We start from the raw sequence: 15,192 nt of genomic DNA on the forward strand, positions 1-15,192 counted from the left end.
CATAGATTATGTGAAGTTGGAAGGAAACTTAGCGGATCCTCTGACAAAACCCTTGGTGAGAAACATGATATTAGAAATATCAAGGGGACTTAAGCCACTTGAAAACAAACAATGATGGTAACCCAACCTTTGTGATTAAAGATCACATTAAGAAGGTTCAATGGGAAAAACAAGTCATTTGTCAGTTCTACTAGCACTAAAATTAATTTAATCAATTTTTTAATCTTAGTCCCTTCTTATGGTGTGAAAAACTGTTAGATGTTGCATTACCAAGAAGGTAAGCTTTATAGTTAAGTTTTACGTGGTTATGAGAAAGCTTAACAACTTATAAAGCTTTTAATGATTTTCATATCCCTTATGGGTGATGTATGATTTACAACATACACTTGATGAAATCACCTATATGAGTGTCAAGTGGGGCCGCTTGCATGAGATCCTAGCGAGATCTCTAAAGCACTCATGAATATTGGGCACATGCATGACCTAGTAAGGCAACACAGCAATAGCGACATGAATTGTGGGGATGTACTGTGATTGATAAACCACTAGCACACACCAAGTGTTTTAGGTTCAATAGCTTGCTACCCTACTACATTGTGTGGCATATGTCTTATTAGTCTAGGCCTGGTTCAATAGCTTGCTATGTTAGTTTTGGATGATCCATTCATTCTCTTTGTTTCGATGAATAACAAAGATAAAAATTTATGATTGTTAATGATTTACATATAAGAGTATAGGACACATCACATGAAAGCATTATGATAATAATTTCCTATACTTCAAGCTCTGTTGATGATTTTCGTTCACTCTACAACTGAGTACCTTTTTGTAAAGTAATATCCAACGCCTAACGTGCTGTTAATAAAACAAACATTGAAAACTAGTGGTTCATCCACTATGCTTCTATCACGCGTCCAAAAGGACCCTTAAACATTTACATAAATATTTATATCTCTTATAAGTGTAGTCCGATAACAAGTGGATTTGTTCATACTATAATCCATCTATTTTATATTGTTCTCAATTACTTGATTTAAACTAACGGTTGAATTCAACATGATTGAGAAAATTTTAAAAATGATTTATTCAAGAACAATATGTTATTGGAATCATGAAGAGCTTGCCTTTTTTTTTAGAAAGATTCGCCCCTCCAGCTGTCAATGTGCCATAAAGACTGACAACGGTGAAATATTGAATGCATTGATCCCAAAGAAGATTTGCTCCTCCGATAGCTATAAAAGACAACTCATTTCAACGTTCAAAACAACCAGAAAAGAAATGAAAAGTCGTCAAGCTGAGAATCCAAAGAGAAACAAAATGATATCATTTCGAGAGAAATGTTGAGCTTAAAAAATTCATTGTAAACACACTCTATGAGTGTTAGAATCTCTTATTCTATTTCAAATAATTGTTTGAGAAAGCTAGAATGACTTAGTGATAAAATAATACTTGAGTGTTTTTAGAATTAGAGGGAGTTAAGGATTGTATCAATAGTGACCTAGAGAATACTTGACTGGATATAATACTTGTTGTAATCAAGTTTGATTAATAGAAACCTTAACTAGTTGATAAATGAGAACTGGAAGTAACTTAGATTGAGTGAACCAATATAAAACTGAGTGTTTCTACTACTTTTATTTAGTTTTTCATAGTATTTTCAAGGCATATTATTGGCACATCTCTGCACACAAGTCTTTCATTAAAACTATTGTTTATAAATCATTGGACAATAGTCCTTTACTACTTGTGAAAATCTTACTCGTCATTAGACGCTAGTCTTTGTAAACAATTTTGTTTATAAATCACTTCCATTGTGAAAAGATCCAAAAAGAATATCTAATACACTATTCAACTTTTCTCTAGTGTGATTTATTTTATTTCATGCTACACCAAATCCAATGCATTACATTCCATATGAACTGATGAACTCTTTCCTTCTTTTCTTAAAATGTTTTCTCAAAATGTTTTATTTAATCTTTTGTAATATGTGAAAGATTGTTGTAGTTTGATGAATATTACAAAAGACAAAGTCTGGCATTGCTTTGGGATAACTTTGGCTCAAGTGCTTATATATCATTTTGTGATATGGGCTTTCAGAGTGACTAGCAAGATATGAAAGTCTTGCTTGCATAAGCTTAGACCATGTAGGCTTGTCGTAGCTTAAATCCTCCAATTTGTCCCCCCTTATGTGTGCAATAATGTCCTGTGCAAAGTTTCACGGTTTTAATTAATTAAATTCTTTTTCAGAATTATTTTGAATTTCAAAAGTTTATCCAAAATATCTTAATTTTAATTAGAAAGAAATTGAGTTGTCTCAATTACAAAAATCATGAGATTATACTATTTATTTCTTCTTATTGTTTTATCTTTTTTATAATTATCAAATCAATTATCGTGTCAGTTTCAAATTATATTACCGTTTTTCACGAATCTATATATACTTTGTGCCAAATAAACCATGCAGATTGTTTATCCATCATTGTCTCATTAAAAGAATCGAATCTAATTAAAGTGCCCTTCTATACTTTCCAGCTATTGAGTGATAGATCATTGACAGAAACATGGGTCATAACCATTACGTTACATTCATGAATATATACAATAAATGACTATTGTATTCCAGTGAGTTTGATGTGGCAATAAAGTCATTTGCAAAATACTAAAACACTGAACGTGACCTTCATCATTGAAACCTGGGCGTTGTTGAGACATCGTAATTGTATCCGCATGTTATTATACAATAAACTTGAATATGGAAAAGGTTAGCTTATATGAAATTTCTCTTGGCTTAATTATCGAAATTTTAAATTAAATAAGGCTTAATTAAGTTTCTCATATCTTGAATATAAGTCATTTTTAAATTATTATCTCACATTTAACTTTTTCAACTAAGTATCTTGAAAAAAAAAATTATTTTATTATCTGTCGTTAGTCGTTTTCCGTTAAGTGATGACGTGATAGATGTCACGTCATCATGTCTGGTCACAAGTATTTTATTGTCACGTCATCACCTTCAATGATGTAGCAACGTGGCAATGACGGGACAATGATTGAGTGTGGTGACGTAACATTTCGTCTACCACGTCATCACTTAACGGAAGACAACTAACGATACGTAGTAAAATAAAACTGAATATTTTTTCAGGTACTTATTTGACAAAAAAAAAAAATTAGGTAGTGATATGAAAATGACATATTATTTTAGGTATAAAAAAATTATTTAAGCCAATTTGAAAAATAATATTTTAGTTAACAAATGATAAGGAGGAGTTTTATCAAAATAAATAATTTGATTTTAGAAAAAATGATAAATGATAAATTTTATTATTTCATTGAAAATAAAAATAAAAATGATAAACGTAAATTTATGTTTAAAAACAAATCTTATAAGTCAATAAGAAAAAATTGTTTCTAAAAAAATTTTATTTGATAAAATATTTGTAAACTTAGAAATTAATTAAAATAACTTGATGAACATATATGTACTTTACTTTTATATAGACTTAATAAACTTTATCATATTTATTTTATTGAGATAATTCCTTATTCAAAATAAGAAATAAATTAAATTAATAAGATGTTTTTTATTGATAGGAATAAAAAAAATACTATTTGAAATTTACAATAACTCACATATCAATTTATTATGTTTGATCAATTGAACTAGATTAATAAGATAGTATTAAAGATGAAATTAAAGAGTTAAGATACGTATATTTAATATTTGGACAAAGTTAAAAGAGAACCTAACAATATCAAATAGTGAGATATATATCTTGAACCCAGAGAATAGTGAAGGAAAAGTGGAGAAAGATATAGCATGTTATATGTATACATTGATCGTAAAACACCAATTATATATGATTTAAATAAGTTTTTCATACTTGAAAAATAAGTCATTTTCAGATTACTACCTAAAAATTCATTTTTTTTGTTAAATACCTACTTGAAAAAATTTCCAGTTTTATTTTACTATTTGTCGTTAGTTCCCTTCCGTTAAGTGATGACATGACCATGAAATATAGAACGTCATATCATCACGCCTAATTACTAATAAGCCATTGTCATGTCATTGAAAGTAACGACGTGACAAGACATAATAACATGAGAATACACGTCATCACTCAATAAAAGATAACTAACGACATATAGTAAAATGAAACTGAAATTTTTTTCAGTGTTTAGTTGAAAAAAATAGTTATTAAGTAATAATTTGAAATCGATCTATATTCCAAATATAAAAAATTTAATTAAACCATTAAATTATGATATATATATATGAATATTTTTTAAGAAAATTGCAACATATTTTAATGATACATATTTATTCAGTAATAAAAATATAAAAAAATAATTTTATCTAATTTAAGATACTGTAATTAGTAATTACACTTTGCTTGAGACCGAGTAAAAAGCATCACAGTTTCCGGTTTATTTATTTACTTTTTGCTTCGGAGTTTCAGGTTTATTTATTTTATTGTTAAACAATTAATTCTTATACTTTTAATAAAAAATGAAGATTTTAATATAATTTTTCTGAAGTTTTTTGAAATTTAATTCTAACTGTTAAATGCTAAAGTCTAAACCAGATGTACCCATTTGATGACTTGAGAGGGGAGCGTTGGCAATGGCCACGCAATATATTAAATTATTCTCTTTTTTAATAAAATTGTAGACAAGTACATATTCTGTGTCACAACTCACAAGAAGTCGACTAGTTTGTCAGTTCAACTGCTGCTTTCATCTATAACAATATATAAATCGAATAATTTTTTTTTGGTATCCACATTTGCATGGACGTCTTTACCCTTTAATTATACTACAATCTGATATTCTCTTTCAACTCCAACTGCAACACTCATCAGTTAAAGGATAAAATAATAAAAAATGTAAAACACAAATTAAATTGATGTAAAACGGCCACACCTATTCCTTTTCTATATAACTAACTCATTCGTTCTTTCTCTCTTCCTTTTATTAACTTCTCTCATTCATATTATTGTAACTTCTCATTTGTAGGATGGCCTCATGTGGATGAGAGAGGCTGCAACGGCGCAACAACCTGCAAAGGACACGAGCATATGCCAAATGACTGAAATAGGGACAGGCCGAATTGCATCTTTTTACTTTTTCCTTTGCTCGTTGAAATTTTCATAAACGTCATCACAAGCATAGTTACTAAAATTTCTATTTATTTGCATCTACATTTATGTCTAATTGTTTTTTCTATGTGCAGATATATACTTGAACTGGGAAGAGGCATTGTTCTCTCTAAAATTAAGTAACTGCCCTTTCTCCACGGAACCAATATTTTGTTTCATTATTAGGCTATTGAAACATAAAATATATAGCAACATTTCCTCAAGTTTCAACTGCATGTTTTTACCCATTTTAGTTGTTAACCCACCCCACTTCCCCATTTTATATTCAACCTCATTTCTTTCTGTCATTTTGCTTAGTTAGTAGTGTAACAACCACTGACGGTGGCAATTTATATTGGTGGAAATGATTATTACAATGGAGAGTAAATGGTAACATTAACGCTTTTGTGTTTCATTTACTTTGGAGAGTTAGTTTATAGATTTTAAAATGGTTGTGATTATATATGGCTTATTCTTCAACATGGCATATCTTAAACCAAATGCATTTCTTCAAAATCTGATGTTTTTTTACTTTTTCTTTTTGAATGTTGCAGGACCCAAGTTTGCATTCCCATTTAGAAGTGGCATTTCCATTTTCTTCTCAGGAACGTGCCGCACAATTGCACATTGTAACTGCAATTTTCTATTTTCTAATCCGTCTCCTCTCTCGCTTTGTCTGCTTTATATTAGTTCCCTTTCCTTCATTTTTGTTTATGAGTGCATTTCATAATTCATTTATTGCCACTTCATCGAGGCATTGAAATGTGGCTATAATAATTTGAATCACATTTGTAATATTTTTTATAATTCTAAGCCAGTGACTACCAGTGAGGCAATTTTTTTTACAATGTCCTCTCTCTCTTTCTCAATTATTACTATTTTTTTACATTGAAAGCTTAATTATACTTTTTTACAGAGCTGAATCATTTTAAATTTTTTACATTATCCCCAAATTTTAGATGCATATATTATTAATTCCTATCTGAGTTTTATTTTCCATTCAAATTTGCACTTACACCCTCAAATCTTAAAAATATTTTTAATTTTTGTTCTAATATCCCTTAAAGAATAAGACATGTACTTTCTAATAAATTTATCTTATTAATTTTAAATTTTAAGTTCTAAATTTAATCAATCATTCATATTATTTTTTAGAATTTTATTCTTTTATCTATCTATTATCATGTTCTTCAGATTGAGTGCTTCAACAATTTGTTTTTTTTTTGTTTATTAACCTTATTATATTGTTTTTTCTCATTGTTTGCGTAATTTTTGGCTGATATTTTATATTTAACGTGCATTTTAGGATTTATCTTATTTAAAATTTTAAGTTCTAAATTTAATAAATCATCTATAATATTTTTTATAATTTTTATTTTATCATCTGTCAATTACTTTTTTAATTTAGACAAGAACATCAAAAGAAGACGTAATAAAAATTGTTAATGAATGACAATGGAAATAAAAGAAAAAGAGTAAATTACAATTACCCTCCCTGTTGTGTGAGTGGCACATTGCTTTTAATGAATTTTTTCTTCCCAAAATGCCATCACCCCTTCTCTCCAGCTCAGCCACCCCAACAATGCAAGAACCAGTATCTTCCACAACTTCAAGCGGGACCAAGAGCAGCAAAAAAATAAAATAAAAATGAAACATTGTTGTTTACTTATTTCAATTTTGCTTGTAGTTGTATTACATCGGTTTGAAAAGCATAAAGCTTAAGCTGGATCCAAGAAGAGAAGTTGATAGGAAATTGGAGCAATTGGGGTGAGATGATGAGGTGAGGAAATGGGTTTGCTTACCACTTCTACTCTTTATTCATCACATCGCTGCAACAACTCTACAAATGTGTTAATTGTTCTCGTGAGAATAAAGCATGGTGCAGGTGGTGAGGCACGGCGGCGCGGAAGATTTTGAACCACCCTTGGCGGCGGCAACCATAGTGTAAGATGATAGATGCAAGTGTTGCTTGCCTCCCCTCAGCTCCGACATCACTCACGCTGCCACCTCCCTTCCAACACCGTCACTGTCCAGATCTGGTGCTCCCTTCATTTTTTTCACTTTGCAAATCTTTTTTTTTTTCAAAAGTTTTTTCTAATGCTAGACCTGGTCTCAGAATCTCATTTGTAATTTTTTTTTTCGATTATCTATCTGTTATGGGTTTAATATCTTATGTTGAGTATATTGTTTGTTGAAGAAAAAAAGAGAAGGGGTTAAACAAAGTGACAAAATGGGTTTAATATAAATAGAAGAATTTTTTATTTTGGTTTAACTTTTTTTAACAGAGACTTAAGGCCGTGTTTGTATACAGCGGGTTAGAAGGAATGGAAAAAATAAATAAATAAGAGGTGACAAGTGTAATTAAGGCAATTCTCATGGGTAAGCCTAATCTACTCAAACTAAAAATACAACTCTTGAAAGTTTTGATTTGATGTGTTTGGATAAAATATATTAATAATTTTTTTAAGAAAAGATCATTTTTATATTATTTCAATCAATTTTTTAAAAAAAACCACACGTCAAACAAATGTTAAAATTGTTTGTGATTATTCTGTAAAAGGAAACTAAAAACAATTTTTTTTATAAATTAAAGAACTAAATTTTATTGTATGATATAAAACTGAGTATAAAAATAAGATTTCACAACAATATTGGGAAAAACATATTTTTCCTTTTAATTATATGCAATAATATTATAATTTTTTAATGTAAAATTGACTTTAATTATAGAAATAATTTTTTATGTTTAATATATATATAAGTTTCTATTCTTTAAAATATGTATTCTTTAAAATATGTATGCCTTTTGTTTTCGTCTCTCACTTTTAATTTATTTCATATGAGGCTTTTAAGGAATTTTTTTTATTAATAAATTTTCATTCCATTAATATGTTATTCATTATTTTATTCCATTAATATTTTGAATTTTTCATGGGATTTCTTATTTTAAGGGGGAAAAAAGATTAAAACCATATTATTTACAAACACTGAATGAGAAAAAAGATTTTATATATATATATATATATATATATATATATATATATATATATATATATATATATATATATTTGTACATTGAGTAAGAAAAACTCTATAGTTTATATTTAAAGAAATTAAATGGAAATAATTAAAAAAATAATAGAAGACTAACATAAATACTATTTGATAAAAGAAAATATTGTATATAGTCTCATTTATTAAAAAAAATAAAGACGAGGGTCTAAATAAGTTATTGTAATTTTTTTGGGGACTAACTTAATAAAATGATGTTTTTAATGGTTTTTCATTATAAGTAATTTTTATCAATTTATTAAACCTCTAAATTTAGAATTCTCATAAAGTAAATTAAGTTTAAAAAATTATACAATTTTAAAAGTAAATTGTTAATTCATTGTCTCTCTTGATTTCACATGATATTTAATATATAAATAAACAAATATTGTTGTTTGTATCATCACTTACATATTAAAACAATCACTATCACATCACTAACAAGTAATAATATGAAGCCATTTTTAAAATATATTAAATTTACGCAGACAAAAATTAATTTTAAAAATTATTACATTTAACTATGTTTTCGATTCCTATGAGAGAATAAAAAAATTGTGTTTACAAGAAAAGCTTACAATCAATAAAAGGTGTTAATTTTTAAAGCCTATATAATTTTCTAGTGAAATTAACAATTAGGATTAGCCTTGGTGATAGAAGATTAGGATATAGATGTATAAAGACTTATGTTCGTTAAAAGACTTTTATAATGAAAGAATAGGAAAACAAAATAATAAACCGGACCACCTAATTTCAATCCATGATATAGTTATGCAGCTAGACTACGGGACTAAATTAGAGCAAGTTAGGTACTTACATACATATACTCGTTAATCATTACATTATTTTATTAAGGGATACTTAATAAAGACATATATAATATATTCAACTAATGAGTTATCTATGATTAATCACAAAGTTTGCGGTAGTATAAATATCAATATTATTAAGACTAAATTGTTTTCTATATCATTAAATATCAATATTATTTTAATTAATGATATATATATATATATATATATATATATATATATATATATATATATATATATATATATATATATATATATATATATATATATATAAATGAAATGTAAAATAAAAAAATAAAAAAAAATCCTTCTCAACTAACTTTGCCCCCTCTCCCTGAGAACATTTTGTATATATGAAAAAAAGATAAATGTTAATAAAGGAAAATATATATGAAAAATAAGTTTTTGAGTTAATATTTATTTAGAATTTTTTTAGTAATAGATCATATCTCTAATTTTATCCATAATATTAATAATAAATATTTTTAAAACTTATTATTTATTAAAACTTAAATATTTAAATAATTATGTAAAAGAAAATTTCACCCCTTCCTCACTTGATACAGTCATATTCGTCCGAGTGCAACACGAAAAAGGGAGAAGAGATGGTGGAAGTGCCGTGAGACAGGAAGGGACACCTTCTCATTTACTAAGTACACTCCCTTATTCCCTTTTTACAATTCGCCCCCTTATTCCCTTTCTACGATTCGCCCTTGCCTCTACCGGATCAACTACTACTTATATAAATATAAAGCACCAAAGGTAAGCAGTTTCCAGTCAAAAAAAGCTATTCTTCTTTTTTCTTAAAGAAGTATATCCTTTTTTTTCTTTCTAGAAATGTCTTTTCAAAATTACATATACCTATTTTAGAAATGTATATCTAGAACAATGATTCATATTTCTAGAGATATACTTCTAGGATAGGTATATATTTTTTAATAAAATATCATTTAAGAATTAAGATGGTTGATGAAAAATAAAAAAAGATGATAAATGTTTATCTTATACCTATGTTTGTTGGTCTTATTTTTATGTTATCATTAATGTTCTCTAAATCCTATCTAAAATATTATTTTCATCTTATCTATATTATTTTTTAAACACTAATTTTAAACCATCTTCATATATTCATTATATAATATTACGTTTTTATCATCATTATTATATAATATATTGTATTTTCCTTCATATGATACTATGTTTCAAGGTGCTTTCATCATTAACTTCATATATTATACACCTTATTTACAAAGCAAAGTTTTTTATGATGATTTTTTTTCCTTTAAATGTGTTCATTTATCTTTTAATTCAAGTCTACCTGAACGATTCATTGCTACATGATGTTAGCAATGAACATATCTTGAAATGCATTGTCACATGAAAGAAAAAACAAAATATTGTATAATAGTGATGAAAACATAATATTATATAATAATTGTATGGTGAAGATAATTTAAAATTAGAGTTTAAAGAATAATAAAGATAAGATGAAAATAAAATTTTAAATAGAATTTAAAAAACATTAATGATAAAATGAAAATAAAACTAACAAACATAAATATAAGATAATCATTTATTATTTTTTATATTTATCGTTAACTATCTTAATTCTTAAATAATATTTTAATGAAAAATATATTCATATTTCTAAAGTATATCTTAAGAATTATGAATCATAGTTTCGAACATACATTTTTAGAATAGTAAGAGACAAATTCAAAACCGCAAACCATGTGAACTAGCCTTTCCAGCGCATTATAGAACTTAGTGCTGGCTATTGTTTCCTGCATCTCCCAAGTTACTTTCAACATCTCCTTGATGGCTTTTGTAATAGTCAATCCCGAATGTAAAATTACATTACGGAATGAATCCCTTTTTCGGCTTCCAGAATGACTAATCCGGAAGGTAAAAAAACCATTCCAGAAAGGGTGCAGGAAGCAACTTGGAGGTGCAGGAAGTAAGTGCCCATAGCGCTAAATGGGACAAGCATGTTTCGAACCCTTCCATTTCAAAAAGGTTAGACTACTTTTTTTTTACTCTTTTTTTTATGTGCATTATTCAATCTAATTTTTTAATCTTAAAAATATTTAATTTAGTCTTTTAATTTTTTAAAAACATTCAACATTTTCTTTCTGTCCTAATGGACACAAACGACGTTAATGAAATCAAACAAAATGCAACATTGATAATTTTTTTAAAATTAAAACAATAAATTGAGTTTTTTAAAAAAAAATAAAAGACCAAATTCAACAATCACAAAAATAATTTATACCTGTGTATAATATGTAAATAATTGTTTTTTATTTATCTTTAAATGATTTTAGATTTAATTAAAACAAAATTTAAAAAATACCTCTTTTGTTTAACTAATTGTAGATTGGTTTGACTGATTCTTACCAATTCTGGGATGAAGTGAGTTTTTAAACTTAATGGATTGATTACCAGACTCGTTGAATCGACTAGTTCAAACTGATTTTAAAATAATGTTAGAAATTGCAAAAATACAATGAAAACAAACTTAGCGACCTTATCATAATCAGTGCAAACAACAAATTCAAATTGAGTACTTAAAATAGTGAAAATGTAAAAAAATTAAAATGATATTATCATAAAAGGAAAAAAGGTTATCCAATAAAATTAAATATTAGACAAAATTGAACTTTTGTTAACCTTGTAATTCCTAGTCCATAATTTTGGTTTTTCTATTTTAAATTTTATAATTTTAATCCCCAATTTTTAAAAGCATCCTCATATTTTGCTCGATCTATTATTTTATGTTCTCCATTTTAAAATAGTGACATCAAGAAAATATTTAATTAATTAAAATGTAAGAAATAAAAGAAATAAATTTAGATAAACTTAAGGATTGAACAATAATTAAGGATTTTTTCAAATAGGAGGATCAAATATCTATACTTTGTAAGATGACCAAAACTGCATATATGACAAAATAAGAGACCAAAGTTGTATTTAAGCCTTTCTAAAATTATGTAATTTTAGTTCCTTTGTCAATTGACTGTTAGTTGAACATGATGAGTGATTCATCATGTTTCTATGTGTAATTCAAGATTTCAGTTGTGTTATGGTGATTTCTTATGTGAATTCAGTGGGTTGTTCCCCCTTCCTATGGGTTCCCCCACTAGAGCTTGCTTATAGCACACATGATGCATGGTTACAACCTGTGCCTTAGCATACAACAAGTTATATAGAAAGCATGAACCACCTCAAACTCACTCAATTGATGGCTAATGGTTCTATGTAATTAGTAGGATCGAGTTTTCTACTCCAATTTTAGGTTTTTAGGGTTGTGAACTCAAGGGTACCAATACAAGTTCTTTGAGTAAGGAAGTTTCAGGTTTTACTTATGTCAATGAGTGAAAACAGTAGTAAGAGATTGAGTTAAAGAGTTTGATCTTCCCCCTCAAAAGGGATATAAAAGGGTAAGGGTCCTTTCTTTTGTTGTTCCATTGAATTAAGTTATAAATGCCTTGCATGCTTATATATCTTGGCATTTATCGTACATTTCATGCCTTAAAACTTTGTTTTAATCACTTTTATGCTAATATAACTATTAATTAGGAGTAAGTTTAGTGTCTTTAACTTTTCTGAAATTTTATTAACTTTTGATGTTTTATTGTGGGAAAAGAAGAAGAATTGAAGATTTTGGAGTTGAAGTGACTCACTCAACGCTTCTGTACATGCTAAGCATGAGCAACACAACAAAGAAGGCCTCGTGGCAAACATCTGGAAGAAAATGGGCCAATTGGAAGTTCTTGAGGGCACTCAGTGTGTCATTACTCACTAAGCAATTTTTTTTCACAGTGAGGATTTGGGCTTAGTGTGACAAATGAAACCTTAGTGCACACTCACTTTTAGCAATTCTATTTTGCATGCAGGCGTAACCCAACATGCTGGAGCTAAGTGCACAGAACATTATGCAAAATTGATAGTGCAGCGCGTTTAGCCTTATTTAAGCTCCAAGGATGCAAATTGAATACAATTTTGGTTGAGGGGAGAAATCTTGGGCATTGTGAGGGGTTAGGAAGATCTCACTTGTTCTCTATGGCTTCCCTATCAACTCTCATCATTTTGTGCATAAGTTTCCTTCAATTTTTTGCATCTTCCTCTTCACTTCTTGTAGTTATGTAGTTAGGTTTACCCATTTTGGGGGTTGATGTAATTAAATCCATTCTTATGTTTACATTTTTATTATTAATCTATGTTTATTGTTCATTGTTAAGTGTTCTCTTCTATGTTTAATGCTTGTCTTGTCTTGGCTTGATCACCTTTTACTTGATTTTGTGGTTTGAAGGATCATTGAGAAATGCATTTGAACTTAGAAATGGGGAATAATACATAATCAGTTTTGTGTCTAAGGATATAGTAAAACTTCTTATTCATCCTTTAACTCTTGTTTTTAAAGCAAGTCACTTGGCTAAGTTACTCAAGGGATTGATAATTTAGTTAAGGGACTTAAGGCTCTTTCCATCCAAGGGATTGAGGTTTGAGTAATTTGTGAGTTGATGATAATAATTGAGTTTTGAACTAGATGAGTGATCTTTGCTTGCATCAGGAGGTGATTTAGTGAAATCAATTCTAATTCTTTTATCCATTTTTATTTTGCCTATTTTTACCGCATTCCAAGTGTTCACAAAAATTACAATTTTTTGTTTATTTATACTATTGTTATTTACATTTCCGCATTTCAATTAAAATCACCATTGTTCGAAGTTAGTGAACTTTTCTATTTTGTCGAATATTATGTGAGTCTTTGTGGATATGATACTTGGACTTTCATTTTATACTATTTCCGTAACTTGGTATGCTTGTCAAAAAAACTAACACTAAGTAAGTGTCCTCTTCTCAGAGAGTAGGAGTTGTCTAAACTTAAAGGATTAGTTCCTCGAGTCTAGTTAACTTGACAACTTAACACTAATAACGCATGAGCTTGCCTTGACTATCATCGAGTCCAAGCGGTTGGAAGCTCTATCTAGGAAGGCATTTTGTTTGAAGTACTCACTCTGAAATCCTTAAACAAAGTAATGTGCTTGGCTTGCTTGTGAAACTGGACAACTAGACAAGGCCAGGCAAGCATCTGAGTGGCTTGATAACTAGCATTTATCTCCGAGTGAAACTAGGTTAGTTAATCAAGCTTAGAGACACTACATGTTTACCTGTGACTAGCTTCTCTATTTGCTTTCCTTGTTATGACTGGTTGCTTGCTCTATTAGATTGGTTGTCTTCTCTCTATGACTAGTGCAACCTTGCATGTGTTTTGCACTTGACTTTTTGTTACATTTTTTAGTTTTGGATGTTATCTATAGTGAAACAATTGAGAATGATTTGGTTATCCTTCTCTATTGGAGAAGTCAGAGAGATCATGCTTTTAGTACATTTATATCTCTTCTCTTATTGCATAATGGAGAATGTTATTTCTTCTCTCATTGATGTTATTGGCAAATTGGTCTTAATCCCTTTTTTTGGTCTTCATTAGAGAACATATTATAATTACAATCTATGTCAACCCTTTCAAACAACAATCAGAGTTTCAGAGTTCATGGCAAAGTTTGGTAATTCCCCTATGAGACAATAAAGACATTGTTTGCTCAGTCTAGGAAGTCAAATTGGAGATGAGATGGGATTTCCATTCGATTAGCCAACAAGAATCTATACTTGTTGACTTCCATCGGAAATTCCATCTATTAGTTATGGAAATTACTAATTTAATTAGGATAGTTTATCTCCATAGTCGTAGTCAACTTGTGGTGCTTGGACTGTTACGCTCTTAAGTAGAAAGAGTTGTGCCCTTAATATCAGCTATAGCTTTTGGCTTAATGGTAAGCGCTCGATCCAACAATTGGTATCAGAATCAAGGTCATGAGTTCAATTCCCAACGGGGCAATTACTGAGGGGGAGATTGTTTGTTGGATTGTGGCATCAAATGTTTTGTGGAAGAGGCCTAGGTGGGCCAAGTCATAGTCAACTCGTGGTGCTTGGGCTGTTACGCTCTTAAGTAGAAAGAGTTGTGCCCTAACTATCAGTCTTTTGGCCTAGTGGTAAGCGCTCGATCTAACAATTGTTACTATTGGCTAATCATAAATCACTTTGCCATATGCCAATGCCACATCACTGATCCATATAAGTGTCACGTCAACATGTAAGAGCCACATAAACAATAATGCCACCAA

The sequence above is a fragment of the Glycine soja genome, chromosome 14 (assembly GCF_004193775.1).
Source record: "Glycine soja cultivar W05 chromosome 14, ASM419377v2, whole genome shotgun sequence".
Taxonomy (NCBI): Eukaryota; Viridiplantae; Streptophyta; class Magnoliopsida; order Fabales; family Fabaceae; genus Glycine; species Glycine soja.